This window comes from Anas acuta, chromosome 14, assembly GCF_963932015.1.
Source record: "Anas acuta chromosome 14, bAnaAcu1.1, whole genome shotgun sequence".
NCBI lineage: Eukaryota > Metazoa > Chordata > Aves > Anseriformes > Anatidae > Anas > Anas acuta.
In genome coordinates this window covers 843,836-859,949 of record NC_088992.1, presented here as the reverse complement: position 1 = coordinate 859,949, position 16,114 = coordinate 843,836, and the positions used below count along the sequence as shown (strand labels likewise).

At 43.7% G+C, this 16,114-nt stretch overlaps 1 long non-coding RNA gene across 1 annotated transcript in view; it reads right to left on the bottom strand.

The window, feature by feature from the left end:
* The window catches only part of LOC137864331 (uncharacterized), an 83,277-nt gene that overhangs the window by 18,769 nt on the left and 48,394 nt on the right, over positions 1-16,114 (bottom strand). Inside the window, exons 5-7 of the long non-coding RNA XR_011101424.1 lie at positions 11,075-11,211; positions 2,684-7,883; positions 1,215-1,391 (exon numbers count right to left, since the gene is read on the bottom strand). This is a non-coding gene — a long non-coding RNA (uncharacterized lncRNA). The remainder of the gene's footprint in view (positions 1-1,214; positions 1,392-2,683; positions 7,884-11,074; positions 11,212-16,114) is intronic.

Below are 16,114 nucleotides of genomic sequence, written 5' to 3'. Positions count from 1 at the left end.
TTATGTGTTGTCAACACAACCGTATTTCAACCTAGCTAGTTAATAAGAATACTTCCTCTGGTTTTCATATATTCTTTATTTATATACATATATATATATGTATATATATACACACACATGTATATACACACACATGTATATACACACACATACATAGATCCCAAAATAAAACCTAGAGAAGCTCCTAAAGGGTGCTACAGGTTGTTCTTGTCTAATACATGAATCTAATTCCCCTACAGAGCAACAAAATATTGTCTGCCTCAGGACAGTTAATCTGAAGGTGGCAATTTGGCAAAGCTGGCTCTCATTTTACTTTAAATCCTTAGGAAAATGAGGGTCAGGTCCCAGGTGATGCTGTGTACACATGTTAGCACTCTGTCCCCCCTGGGGCCATGGGGCACAGTGCTGTCCAAAGTAAACGAGCTGCTTTGTGTCAGAAGGGGCTGGAGGAGCTGTGCCAGGACACGTGCCCCAGCTCTGCTCCCGCCGTGCCAACCCCACCATCGCTTCCCAGAACAGTCTTCAGAAACTTGTTCTCAGCCACCTTGCAGATATTTAGTTGATGCTGTTTAACTCAGGGCTATCGCTCAAGGATAACAATAAGAAGGCCTCCCTGCATTTTCAGAGTTCTGGGTGAGATCTAAAAACAAATTACCTAGAAAAATGTGCATCAGTGAGCTGGCTGTGTTCCTGTGAGAAGTGTAGCAACTAAAAACCTGAGAACCTGAGAATTGAAGTCATTCCTGAATTCCTGTCATTTCCACATAGTTAGGTTGGCTTTTTTTTTTCTTTACGTAAATGTGATCAAATGGTATCACTGGCATTTGAAAATTTACTTTTTCTTAGCATCACCACATTACTCTAAGCAATTCTGCATGTGCCATGCTGAATGGTTCTTCCAATCCTTTACATTTGTAACCTTCAAACACTCATAAAAAGTTATACTTCCCCTTAAGTCATCATTTAGCCAGCCTATACATATTTAATTCTTTAATCTTTCCTCATAAATCCCATCCTAGCTTTAATCATTTTAGCTGCTCTTTGAATCATCTCCTTCTTCCCAGAACTGGCAGGAGGAGCAGAGCCCCAGTAGAGGATGACAAGAAACGTATATTGAGAGACAACTGCAATTGCTCTGCAACTTAATACCTGTAATCCATAATTATGTCGTACTTTCATTCAACTATCACTCTTAGAACTAGAATTTAACCTACCATTAAAATCTCTCTTGAAGGCTGTGTTTCCCATGTGATGCTCCTGCACTACATGGATTTGATGCATGTCCTCAACACTTCAGCTTCAGGAAACAGCAGTGGTGCACCTCTCTCTCTTTGCACCTTGAAGGACAAGTAACTGATCTGCGTTTGTCTGTAGGTATTTCAAAGGCTTTCCTGTGAGAGTCACGTCAAGAGGATACACTTTAATTTGGTACTACTTCCCCCCTACACACAAACACACACAAAAAAAGTGGTCTGACAGACCTCATCTGCTGCAGCTCATTGACAGTAAAGTCACCGTACAAGTTTTTGGGTTTGGTTTTGTTTTTTTTTTCCCCTTCCTAACATCTACCAGCTAACAATTGCAATGGCCCAGCCAAAGTTTTAAAACACTGGTGTAGAAAGCACTAACAGGTCTTATGCTGCTCTAGAGGAAGGAAAGGATGCAGGTTTTGATAGACAAAGAGGTGGATAGATACAGCCATAAGTATAATTATACTATGACACATTTCAGAATTTTTCATTCTGTTCTCCCTTTTGGAATAACAAATACAAATTTGAAAACTTGAGTTAATTACAATACAGGACCAAATCCATTTATTTAGACTATTCAAACGGATGACTTATTCTTCAGCAGATGTGTTGTTAACTATGCAGTACAGCTCAAGTGAGGCTATTAAAATCCTATACCACTATGAAAAATTAGCCAGAGTGGAGCAAAAAAGCTGCTCAGTGTTATTACTTAATTTATATTATTGATAAAGCTCACTGTTGTGTGTGATCAAATACAGTATCTAATAGAAGTATTGTATGGTGTGGGAAAAGAAAGGAAAAGAAAAGAGAAAGAGGAGACGGGAAGGGAGGGGAGAAGGAGAAGACAGAAAAGACAGAAAATAGAATTTATGATTGTCCTTTTTAGCTCTATTTTATGTTTGTTTTCTTTTTTCTGTTGTTGTTGTTTTTGTTCGTTTGTTTGTTTTGTTTTTAATAAATAAGGAAGATATTATGCTGAGTCATCAGGAAAGCCACTAAACTTTGCATATGAAACTAAAATAGAGCTGATAAATGTTCCTCTCAAAGTCAGCTTATCTGACAAGACCTAAGCCAAATAAATAAATAAATAAATAAACTTGAAAATTAAATGCAAAAGCTGATAAGCTGCAAGAAAAAAAAAATAAAAGGTCAGGAAATAATTTGTCTAAAAGAACACATGATCAGAAGAAACAGGATTTTATTTATTTATTACTATCTCCGTTTTTAAAACCAGGAAATTAGGAAGGACAGTCTTTTGCAATCAAGACCTTGATGAATTACAGTGAGTCAGACATGCCACGTGTAGTCCAGTACTTATTAAAACTTCTGTTAATACATTAACGTAAATGTAGCAACAGCAGCAGGGCCACTTCTGATTTTGCAGCATATTCAAAAGTCAAGAGCTTAATAACACTTTCAAGGAGGGTACCAACCAGAGGGAGGTGTGAGGTGGTCGCATCATGGAGGCACTGCTCAAAGGAAACTGCTGGGGGGTGCAGATGGTTTTCAGAAAGGTGTGGAGAACTTGCCACAGGGTAATGATCAAGTCAAAACTGCAATGAACGAGACTTCCTGCAATGTACATTGATCTGTAAGCGATCATTAAACCTGTAAACAACGTGCTGTCGCAAGTGATATTACTACTAAGATGCTCTTCTTTTTATCTTGTGCTTGCCAGAACAATTTTACCCATGGCAATAAGCTGTAACAGGCAGTTGTTCCTCACTTGCAAGGTCATTGCTCAAATCGGAGGAATAATGCCTACCACAGCACTTTCAGCACAGATCCTGAAGGACCAAAAGGCTCCATCTAAATAATTCAATACAGCTAAAAAATCACCAGCACCTATCAAGAGCATATTAAAAGCATTCCCACTCAGCGTCCTGCTGCAGACATTTTTCTGGTTTCTAAGCCTTCACAGGATTAATTATTGCACACATCTGCTGAAGACAAAACCCCACCTATCGCTTCACTGGGGTGCCTACACAAACACTGACCCTTCCTGCCAGCCCAGGTGCACGTCTTACCTAGTGCTCAGCAGAGGTGGGTTCATCTCACCCCTGGTGAGTACTCCTCAGAACCTCGAGTTCAGCACACCTGCCCGTTCTCTTCCTTGAAAGGAGCTGGAGAAGCCCTGAGAGGTAACACAGGATCGAGCTGATTGCCTGTGACATGTCCAGCCCAGGCAGGCTGGGATTGAGCCATCCCCCAGCCACATCAGGGGTTAATGGACCCGTCCTGGGCTCAACTGCCATGAGCAAGAGAACAAGAGTTTGTCCTGCGCCTCTCATGCAGATTTAATTTTCCCTTTTGCCTCATGTTAAAAAAATAGCAGATGTGATTAGGCAAAATTAAAGAGAATTTACCTAATGTCTCTTCTTGTACCCCGTTATCTTTTATACCAACACTACTGGAAAATTAATTTTTTTAATAAAGTGATGGTAAGATCTTATGAAGTGATAACTCTTATATGAATTGCTATTGTCTGTAGCAGAGAACTTTGACAAAAGCAAAATACACAGGGTGAATAACATTGATTTTACAAACATGCAATTCATCAAATGACACAAATCAGCCCAATGACATGAAAATACATCTGGAGACTTCATAATGTCACCTTACACTCCTGATAGGATTTGGCAGATACTGCGTGAAAAGCATTGCTTTGAGCTGCTTTAAGCTGCACAGAATGCTATTATAGCATAAAACTATTCTATTGCTTTAATACTAGTTATTTTCTCATCTCTTTGGGGTTTTCTTTCCTTCTAATTTTACAACTGTTAAACTACTGACATGCTTTCTACCATTCCAGTCAAAACGGCATCCCATTCTCAAATCAAAGCACATCTTTTTTTATACACTGAGGGAGTATGTGGAAGATTTCCCTGTTCATTCACATCCAGTGAAAGGCGAGAAGGAAAATACAGTGAAGCAAACTTTCAGTATTTGGCTGTCTTTGATCAGGAGATTCTGAGCATGGGACTTATCTTCTGCTTCATCTTCAACCCTTTCTCAATCTTACCTTCAATCGCACCTCCTGCATGGGATCACCTTCTCTCACGTTGGGCTCATAGGAGTGAGATGGGCTTTTAGTCTCACCAATCCGTGTATCTTCTGAGTACTCACACTCCTGCTGAAACCACCAGCTCTTCAGAACCTTCCAACATTTTGCCATAGTACCTGATACACTCAGGGTCTTGTCAGATAGGCACAGAAAAGGGCCCAGGTATTCTTGTGTTCTCCTGCTGTGGCTTTTGCTGACTTCAGAGGAAGAGGGCATGAGCTGCAGCAGTATGCAGCACAGACTGTCCAGAGACTTCTGTCTTCAGGGCTTTACTCATGATTTAACAAAGCACAATTGAAAAGGCTTTTGAATAAATACAAAATGATCATTTACATTGTAAATAATGCATTGGTTTCTGAAGCAAAAATGTTCTGACAGAGGACATTGATGCAACCAAACACCATGTTAAGTGATTCAATAAATAGCAAAATTTCTGGAATACTCTTGGGGTAATGTATTTTTCTGTTTGTTTGTTTGTTTTGTTTTGTTGTTTGTTTGTTTGTTTTGGTTGGTTGGTTGGTTTACTTGTATGTTTGTTCTCTTCTCCTTTTGTATTATCTATTGATTGCTATTTTGCTAGTCAGCAGCAGCTTCTCCGTATGCCTTGGTGTTTTATTGCCCACAGGATACATTTCCATGCTACCCCAAGCGTACTGATGACATGTAATCCTCTACCCTGAATACTCCAACTGCTATTAGACAGGTATATAAGCAACTGCAGAATTGTGGCATTTAATTTCTTCTCTTTTCTCTCCTACCCTTTACATATTTGTCCCATCACAAGATATAGTCCAGGTACTGAGCCTTTTCACAATACACATAAGCCATGCACTAGCAAAGGCCAAGGACCAGTCGTGCCACAGAGGAAGTGGTTTTGCACCAAAACAACACTCAGGGAGCATCCCAAAATGCAGCAACATCTGAGCTCAGTGTGAAGCAGCAAAATACAAGTCATAAGGTACAAATGATCCCAAATACTATCAGTTATCATGCTGGACTAAACTCATCCACTTCTTTTTCTGCACTTCTGGAGCAGCACAGTGAACCTGATCTTGGCACCAGGCAGATGTGGATATTCACAGCTCCACCAAGGTCCCTCTGCCTTCTGCTGGCACACACAAGGCATACCGTGCCCTGTTTCCGATACATTGAAAGGCTCTTCATGTACACATGATGTTCTCTAAGACAGACTGCACTTTGGTTTCAATAGAAAAAAGAATTATTAAAAATATTCCAGTTTAGATCATGGAAAAAAAAATAATCTAGGTTTTACTTTTGCACTTTTATTCAGTTTTGTTGTGCGGAAAGACATCAATATTTTTAAAAGCTTGACCTGTTTTTCATCATTAGTATCAAACTTGATCCACAGCAAATGAAGTCAAATGAAAGAAATTTACACTAATTTCTGATTTGCTTAACAGTGCGTTTAGCTCACGCCAAATGCCATCAGCCTAATTTTCCTAATGATACTTTTTCTGCAGATTGCTTTAAAATGATGAGGAGCTGAAATAAAATTCTTCCCATGAAGAGAAAAATTAGTATAAGTAGAGATTTAATTGTGCATGCTAATTGTTTTAGCAATGCACTTAATGTCAAAGCTACTATTAGTTGATAAAATAAAATTAGACGATAAAATCTAAAAATTTGGAAAAGGGTGGAAAAGGGAATCAGTGAAAGAAAACTTGCAAAACTTCTCAAGAATTATCATCAAGCATATTCTCTGTGCTCTAAACTAAGTGAAACTAAACTAGGTCTGGATTTTTCTATTTACGTTGTGTTTCTTCTTCCTTACGTTGCTCTGGAAGAAAATGTAACTTCATATGATATGAATTCTAAATAGTAACCTTTGAGATAATTAAACAAATTTTCCAATAAACAGCAAAAAACTTCATTAGGTAAACACCAAATCATGCTGTTTGGGCCTCAGTTTCTCAAGAAGCCAGCAGAAGAGCCCACGGCCGTTCCCTAACCCCCACAGCCCAGCACTGGGAGGACAAACACACCTGGGAAGGATGCGACTGACAGTGCCGTGCCTCTGGCATTCAGCTCTGCTGACACAGGACCAGGCGTTCAGCTTCCCGTGTGCGATTTCCTCCTCGATCATCAGTAGCAGAAATGTTCAAAAGCAGATGCTAACACGTCCCTAATAACATGCCTCCTTCTGCAGAGGCAGCATCTGCCATGCCAAAACCTTCCCAGCATCGTGCACAAGCGCCTCGGGCTGCCTGCTTTTCCATGAGCCGTGCCGTGCAGCCAGCCAAGCGCAGCTGTTCCAGCTGTGGAAAATGTTCTTTGTAGGGCAGGGTCCTTGGTCCACATCTTTGGTGGCCCTCTGCTATTCTCATTCCTTGGCTTGAGCCTGCTGCCCTACTTAATGCTTCAACACGCACTACTAACACACCGGATGATAAGAGTTGCTTGAGCCTTGACAGATAACTTGCCTTCAGCTACGCATTTATCCCACCTGCTACGTGAAGCAGAAGAGATGCTTTTGGCATGTTTCGAGGCAAATAACCAACCAGCATGGATCCTATTTGTATCTTCTAAGTTTAATACAACTTGATGTTAGGCTGAACTGGGTTAATAGAAAACTAAAAATAGATGCTCCTGTCATCAGAATTGCTCACTAATTCTGACACAAGCCAACATTTGTTTTTATTAGTAACTCACAGAAGTAATTTATCTAAATGAAGTTGCAGCACAGGATTAGTATTTTGCAGCTGGGCCCATTGCTTTCACTGTTTTGAATGTACAGCTTTCAAAGCCAACTAAAGAAACACCAAATGTGTTCTGAACTTTGCTGCTATCTGTTGCCAAACCTGTGTCAAGCACTGTCAGAGCAGCAGGGCCTGCCATCATCCTCCAGGCAGAGGAGGAAGGACAAGCAGCACCCTGGCCCTCTTTAACCTTTTGTGCCCAGATACACCACATCAAGCACCTCCCTACTGAGGAAATCCCCCAGGGAAGACAGGACATATTCCCAACGCCATTATCCAGCAACTGCATTTTGGTCTTCAGTTCAAGAAAACACTAAATACAGAGAATACTAAATACGAAAACCCCAGGCAGACGAAGGGCCGTTCGCATGCCAGCAGCAGCGATGCCATGCCTGCCCGTGTTGGATGGTGGATACAAGGTCCTGGCCGTGTGGCTCTGTACCTAGGATGATCTGTTCGTGGCTGGTGTTGGCACCCCCAGCAAGCCTCTGGGATGGGGCAGAGCAATGTTCAAGCCTTGGCTTTCAGCTCTTCCCACCTGGGAATGCCGAGCTGAAGGGGTTTCTCTCTCTATCATTTCTTGGGTGGGAGTTTTAGAGAGATTTCACCCAAAATATAGGGGTGGGGAAAACTGAAAAATTAATGTTTCATACCTTGATATATTTTGTAAATTGTTTTGTAGCTCCCAAGACACTCCTGTCAGTGATGTTATGCCAAAAATATAGTCCATCTTCACAGACTCCCAGAGTCCGGCTCTCCCAAGTTCTTGCTCTGGTTGCTCACAGCGAAGTCGCTCCGGTGCTTTCTGCATCACACGCAGGTGACTGCTCAGCAGAAACAGATGTGCAGCTGCTGGAGAGAGCAAAACACAAACAGAGGTTGCAGGGGAGAATGTATTTATTCAGCCATAAATATCTGCTGTGACACTCAGGGGAAAGTAAGGACAACTGAAAATCACTTTACTTCTGTGAGAGAAATGGAAGGCAACTGAAGAAGCGTAGTGTTATGGGATCGAGGGTCTTCCTCCCCTGTTTTCTTTGCCCAAGTTCTCTTTATCAGACTTCACCAAGCCTGTCATTTGGGGTTTCTGTGTGATCAGTCACAGGCCGGAGTCTGTCATTCTGTGATAGCATCTCTGGGGCAGGCGGCTGCTGCTGGATCCCTCACCCTGGGGGTGAGGCTGCCTCCCATGAGGAACGTGCTGCTGGCAGTGCTGCAGGAGGAGCTGGATGTCTGCAGGATGCCAAATTCAGGCTGAAACGCGTGGGTGTGCACACTCCCGCCTGCCTGCCAGGAGGACTTTGAGCTGCGTGCCCCTGGGGTCTGTTTGTGCCGGGACAGTGCAGCCATCTCCCAAGGAGAGCTGGAGCTCCTCCACAGAGCTTTCATTACATATTCAGGAAGAGAAAAAAAAGAAAAAGAGAAAGAATCTAACTTAACAAAGTGCCCTCTTCTCACCTGTAGGGCTGATAGGCCTCTCACACCCAGCACCAGACCACAGAGACCAGCCTGAACCGTGTCAGCACTGCCCCTGGCGTCCCACCAGCCGATGGCCCCGTTTGTACTGCAAGAACGGCGGCCCCCAGAGCTGGGGCTGGCCTCTGGAGCTGGAGTTTAGCTCAGGCGTGGGTGTAATTGCATAATGGCATTGCTATTTGGGACCGCATAAATACAGTCCCTTCTTTCAGGGTCACGGTGCCTGCCTAAGACGCACACAGCCAAACGTGCAAGGGATGCTGGTCCTAAACGTCAGATGTCTGGGAGATGCATCTCCAGGGTATTCATAAGCTGCTCAGGAAGTGCTCGCAGGAATGGCTGCAGCTTTATTTTAGAGGATAGAGGGAAAAAAATAAATAAATAAATAAGAAGAAGAAGAAAAAAAAAAAAAAAAAAAAAAGGAAGCATTTTATCTGCATCAGGTACTGGCACAGGGGCTTTTCCTTGTCTCTGTCCCAAAGCAATATAGTAACTCAAGTGTCATTTAGTTAAATTAATCCAACTGAAATATTCACCTTGCAGCAATTAAGTAAAAGAACCTATAAAACACCTCCTCCAAACAAGGTAATTTGCTGTTTCAAGTCTGAATCATGTTGGCATGAGAATACAGAGACTAACAGGTACACTAGAGACGTGTGAAGTGATTTTAATTGCCTGAAACTCCAGTACTGTCAAACTGCAGGGCAGGCAGGGAAAGCCTTTATAGTTCTCTCACTGCTAGAGATGAGTAGGGTGTCTGAGCTTGAAATGCCTCTACATGATAAAGGGCTTAAAATAGTAATCAACTTTCATTATTTCAATAGATACGTGGTGGGTTTTGTTGTTGTTGTTTTACCTTTTTTTTTTTTTTTTTTTTTTTTTTTTTTTTTTTTTTTTTACTCCTGTGGCTTTCTGCATGTGCTCTGAGTAACTAGGTCACACAGATAGGAGAAGCTATGGGAGGGAAATAACTTCTGTGTTCTGGGGATAATTCACGCAGCCAGCTTCCCTGCTGCGAGGCAGCGCGGGGCTGGGGCACGATCAGTGCTGGGGCAGCTCCGCAGCCTGGGGCTTGGCCAGCAGCACCCCCAGAAGGGCCAACGCACTCCCCAGTGCCCCAGGCATCACCACCTCGTCCTGCCCTGCTGGCCAGGGTCTCCAGCAAGGGGGCCAGGCCCCGTCCCACCAGGAGAACCACGCCGCTGGGGATGCAGCACCACTGCCACACATGCCCCTGGCTTCCAAGGTGCTCCGCAGCCCAGATAAATGGCACAAATTGTGTGTTGCTCTGCTACCCAGTGGAGAAAAGGGTAACTGAGTGCTTAATCCAAGTTGCTTTCCTAACTGCTGAATATTTGCATGCTATATGGCCTCCAGGGCAGTGAAAGGAGCGCGGGTGAAATGGTGCCTGGCGGTGCCATGGACCCTGGGGCCCTGCTGCCAGTGTCTGGCCACAGACACCTTGGGAATGTTTCATTTTCTGAAAATAAGATTTAAAATGCGTTCCCCAGGAATGATTCTGAATATGTTCTGAATATAGTTTATGGGGATAATCGTGATATGCTTACAATTGATTTTAGAAAATGTGTTTTTGTTCATATGCTATGTAACAGAGCTGTCCTTGTGCAGGCAATCTGTATGTGACAAATGTCAGCCCTCAACAACACGTGACAAATACGTGTTGTCACAAAATATATCAAGGTATGAAACACGTGTCAACAATACGTGACAAAAACCAGCCCTCATTCCGCCAAACCAGACACATCCTACAGCAGGTAAGAGACAAGAGAGAGATCCCGGCTCTTCACAACTTAGTTCCAACTCCTGACTAAATAAGGATGCATTTGGTTAGGTTTGGACCATGTACACAAATCTGCATCAGGAAACTCCCATGCTTCAGTGGCATTCCCCTCTGGGTTTTGTTTACACACAAAATAAGAGGCAATTCTGGGATTCAAAATTCTCCAGAAGCAAGGCTGCACAGGGCTGCTGCCCGTGACTTTAACAGCAACAAGACACTGAGTGTTAAAGCACCGCGCTTCCACTCCTTGCAGGATCCAACAACAACAGCCCAAGTAACGCTCTTTGTGCTAGCGGTTGTTTTGGTCACCACAGCGATGAAATAGGGCAGTTTTATAAGCTATGCCAACAAGGAGCTAAAATATACCCAACCAGTATCACACACATACAAAGTCTATATTCATCTACACTTTTTCTAAATTTCTTCAGTGCACGTGGCAGGCTGCAGCGATGCCACAGGGCCAGAGGGCCCCAGGGGAGCTGTGCCACTGCTGGCTCAGCTGCACGGGGTGCAGGAGGAGGCCCCCATCCCATGTCAATGGGCTGAGCTCCTCTGAGCCTGGATACACATCGCACCTTTAGAAAGTAACAAAATGAAGATCTTAATTACGAAAAGAGAGACTGCCAGGGCTATTAGAGATGTGTTGAGCAAATTAGAAACTGTTATTCATATGGAGAGTAGCTTAGCATATGCTTGGAGTTTTTTTCATCTATTCACACCCAAGACTGTAATATATTGGACTGTGCCTTGTCCCCATGCTACCTACCTCTGGCAGGCATTTCACAATGAATCCCCATGCTTCCAATTTATTTCTGTCTTCCAAAGGCACCTTTCTGGCATAGTGACACACTGAAACGCTGCCAAAGATTCCCTCTGCTGTATGGTGACAACTGGGCTGTGGTTCTGAAAGAGAAAGTTCCACAGATGGGTCCTTCAGATCAAGTTAGCATCTTCTCCCTGCTAGCTGACTATGCCATATTGTAGCTTAATTAATAACAGCCTTCTCTGGAATTTATTCATTAAAACCACAACAAAAATTGCATAATGTAGTGTGGCAAATCCTCAGCAATTCATGCTAACCTTGCGTGGTGGCAGTCACATTTCTGCTACAGTGATGGAGACTATGCAAATGGCTGGATTGTTAGTTTAGAGATGAAAACACTACCAAGAGATATTTATCTTAATAATTCTTGTAGAGCCGATTAAGTGGCTCATGTACGTGTCTGTGTAAGAGAAAACACGCACACACTCCTCTGCTCTTCAGACTGAAAAGCATTTTGAGCTCTTCCTGCCTTTCAGGAGTTTATATACATTTGCAAGGATTTTATTTCCAGCTCTTTTCCTAAAACAAGCATGTAGCAGCTGTCACAAATCCATGTGCACACATAACCACACAATTTCTATACACAACTAAACAACTGAACATGTATGCGTTGTGTATATGTAAGTTCTTGTATGATGACAACATGCAAACACTCACATTAGGTGAATTAACGCCTGTTTATTTGTAGGTGTGATTATCCAAGCAATTCCTGGTAAAACTGCAAAAAATATGATTCTAGTCTTCGTGATGCCTAAAGTGGCTTAAGTATGATGATATTCAAATGTACTGAATATTGAATGTAGATATCTTATTAGGCCCAAAAAAATATGCTCTGTGATGTGCTGGAGAAAGAGATACTATGAGAGGGTAATTAGGGACCAATTCAGGGAACGGAAGTTTATAGGTCTAGAGAACTTAGGACTCCACGAGATCCCTTAGACCCAAGAGTCCATCTGGCACCTGCCTGTCAAAACACAAATAAATATTCCAGAACACAACCCTGAGAAGAGTACTGCTGGAATGAAGCTGTTAAAGTCAGGAGATCAACTCTGAAGAACAAAATGCCTGCAAGGTTGGCAACGTGTCAACCTTCTTATTTGACATTACTTTAACTATACAGCCGCAATCCCGTGCATGTATGTTGAATACTAATACGATGCAATCATTATACCAAGGCACAAAAATTTGCTTCCTCAAAACCCAAGTGAAGCTTGAAGCACATCAACCAGAAATGTCAAAGTCATGAATAAAACAAGGAAAAAAAAAGAAGGTTATCTGGAGGTAATTGTAGGCCTTTAATGAAAGGAGTCATGCTAGACTCAAAGCCATGTCACATCAGACAGGTATGTAAATAATATTGGCAGATTAATGCTGAATCCATAAAAGAAATCAGGCTCATTCACTCAGAAGCTTTTAGCTTCAGCTTATGCGGCTGTGGATAAACATTTGGTACATTGCCTTTGCACCAAAACACAGCACAGACATATTGCAAAGAGTTGCAGGACTGACTTTGCAGGACCCTGCTGCCCTGTGTCATTTCAAAGCTCAGTACGTACATTACCCCCAGCAAAGAGCTTCCTACTCGCTGGAGGTGGCAGCAGGATGAGTCCCATAAGCACAGCCTTGGTCAGTGAGTGAGCAAGAAGTGCACGCTCCTTGCTACAGGTAGCAAGAAGCAGCCTTAATCCTTACCTGGAGTTTATTTGGGGTGCTTAATATGAAGAAACCTGGGATTCTGAGTGGCTTCTCCACACAGATAAATCCTAGGTCTCAAATAGCTGTGCATGGAAGTGCAACTTGTTCCTGTGCAGGAGCTGCCATTCCAACCTGGTGCACCAAGAGATCTCTGGGCAGATGGACAGACAAAATAATTGCACCTGACAGCTGACAACAAAATTAAGGAGGTGTCAGTCCCACAGAAAAATTGGGTACTATGAAGAGCACATTTTAGGCTTACACTTACAAATCCACACACACACTCAAAATGCGGTAAAGTCTGGGCTATGTTTGCTTTGCTTCCCTTTCCTGCTCTTCCCATTTTTCTGCTACTCTGCCTTCCCAGTTTGCAACAAGAAGCTGTACGGATCTGAGTTATACATACTACTGGCACAACCTTAGAGATGCACCAAAATCACAACTTTTTAATCGGGTATCTCTCTTACTTGGCAGCCCATATATAAAAATAAAACATTTATTTTTCCAATCTTAACTGCACATGCTTGCTCTATACTAACTATTTGACTGCATTAATTCAGCAGTAAGGTTCTCAAAGAAGAGCTCTGCCCTCAAGCTGTGGTGGTGGCTTTCCATCTATTTCAACAACATACATCAAAATTTTATAAAAGCCATAAAGTATGCTGCAGTCTAGTTTTATCTTCTCTCTTTGAACATGCATATAATTTGAATCCATCTTATCCAAACACTCAATAACCAGTAACAGGAGAGAACAGGAGAATTTAGTGGCAGCTGTTGGCAGAGGAGCAGGAAAATTGGTAGGGGGAGAGGAAAGATGCTGCTGCTTTTGTGACTAGGGTGCTTGCTGGAAACAGTGCTGCCGCTGGAGAAGCCTCACTTCTCCCTCTTTTATCACAGCACATCTCTAATCTTTTCCATTTCCAAGAGAAAGAAAAGCCTTCTGAATACCAGCTCCTGCTCTCCACCATGCTGTCATCCGCAGCTCCCTGCCTTCAGTACCAGAGCTGCCGCCCCTTCTGCCTTCCCTCATTAAATGCTCTCTCCTCCCGAGTTCAAACCCCTCTTTCGGCACTTGTCTTGCTCAAGGACTTGGAGCAGCAATCCAGACACACAAACTATTAGGGATCAGAAGCTGACTCTGCTGGAGGTGTGTGCTCCACCATCACTGACAGCACCAGCTCGTGCCTGGAGCCCACGGGATTTTAGGAAGGAACAGGACCAGCTGCAGCCAGCAGTTTGTGATGGATGGAGCCCTCCCAATAGGTCCTCACGTGTGCTGCTCTGCCCACAGGGCTGCCAGCACAAGGCCATGGTGATGGGACCAGGGGCAGAGCAGCGCACAGCTCCGGCACCCTGCTGCCTGCAGGGCAGGAGCGCTCGGCAGCCCCTGGCATCGTGCCCTGAGCCCCCGGCCACACGCAGACGGGCAGCCTGGGCTCAGCTCCTGCCCAACAGGGAGAGGTATCCAAGAGTCAGCCAATATTTTGGTCCTGTCGTCCTCCCTGGGAATCCGGCAGGGGAAGCAGAGGAAAGCATATGGTGAGGAGACCGGCTAGCAGGCCAGAACGCGCAGCAGATCCAGGCACTCCACGGGCTTGTGTTTTTCAGAATTACTTTCACCGACTTTAATTAAGCTCTCCCCAGACTCACCAGCTTGGAGAGATTAAAGCAAAAGAGCACGCCAAAGAACTTGCATACCACATGGCTTTCCCTATAAGCTTTTACAGCTCTGTAATTGAATTCACACACAACTGCATCATAATTGTGCACTGTGCAAACCACACTGACCTACTTTCCAACCATTTACATGGACCCCATGGAAGCTTTAAGCCACTTGACAAACTGAAAGTCATTTTGTCTGTGTTAAACAAATGCAATCATTATTGGTGGAACCCAAAATCCCTCTTTTCCTGAAAAGAGCCCGTCTATTGAGAAATTTTGCATAAGTTTTACTTAAAAAAATTATCTTGTACTTCCATAGGATCTTAATCATTTGCTATTACTATGTACATAATTTTGAAAGTCTGATACACAGGATTTGAATAATTTAGTGTGATAAGGATGTGCCCTGGTGTCCACGGATAAGGATGTTAACATGCTTCTGAAAGAAGGATACAGACCCTCTGAGCAGGCAGGGCAGGACACAACAAGCAGAGCTTTTAACAAAACATTTAGGCAGTTTTCCAGACTACAATGACAGTACAATGAAACTTAAACTACCTGCAAAATTGTCTTAGTTTTGACTCAATTGCCTGCAAAATATTCAACACAACACACCCTCCCACCCTTCTCAGCTTTAAGAGGTGAGGTTTGTGGTAACATTTAAAAAGTGATGGGCTGCTGGATTTCCAGTCTCCTGTCTTAAATAAATCGTTACGTTGATAAATCATAATTCGCTTACCAAATAAATAAAATATTGAGACACGAAATAATTTTGAAGAACCCAAGAAGCGAACTGTCTGTTAACAACTCACAAGGAGTGGAAGCACAACAAACTTAGCTCCTAGAAGGCTAAACTCAGAAACTAATTTCTGCATGCAGATCCTGTTCTGGAGGCTTCTGTACGACGTGCACACGTGCCCTCCCAGGACAAGAGCAGGGCCAAGCGAACCAGCAGGAGTCCTGCCACCCGCTCCTCGGTGGGTTTCATTTTTTGCTCCACTTCACAAGCAATAGCTGTTGGATGATAAGGATTTGCAAAACAAACTGAAAGCTGCACAGCGCTTGTGTTTGGAAGCTTTAAGCATGAAAATCCATTTCAGGGCCCATCTCCCCACTCGCTGCGATAAACCCGTCCTGAGCGCGCTGCATAAATCTCTTACCGGAAACACAAACAACTCCCAAACTTGTTATTTTCTTGGCACAATTAGTGCTCAACATGCAGGGTCCCAGCAGCCCTTCCCTGCCAGCCCTCACAACCCGCACGTGCACAAGTTCTCCCTGCATGGCAGGAGCACAGGGGCTTGCCGGGACCCCCAGCACTGGGGCTGGCCCCTTCCTCCCACTCCTCTTGGTGCACGGGGCAGAGCTGGGCTGTGCCGGGTCCTCTCACCCCGCATTACAAGGTTGGCCTCAGCTTCAGCCCAAATGGAACTGGTCTGCCACAAGTCACAATATTTTGGCAAAGATGCACCCCTTCCAGGGGCGTTCCTCTGGCAGAAGGGCTCCCCATGGGAAGCGAGACCCAGCAGAGAGACTTCCATCAAAGAGCAGATTTCCCTTGATCAGCGCTGGTGGGAAATTCACAAGCAGCAGTGTTTCTCGGTGTTTTTCCTTGGGAACATACGT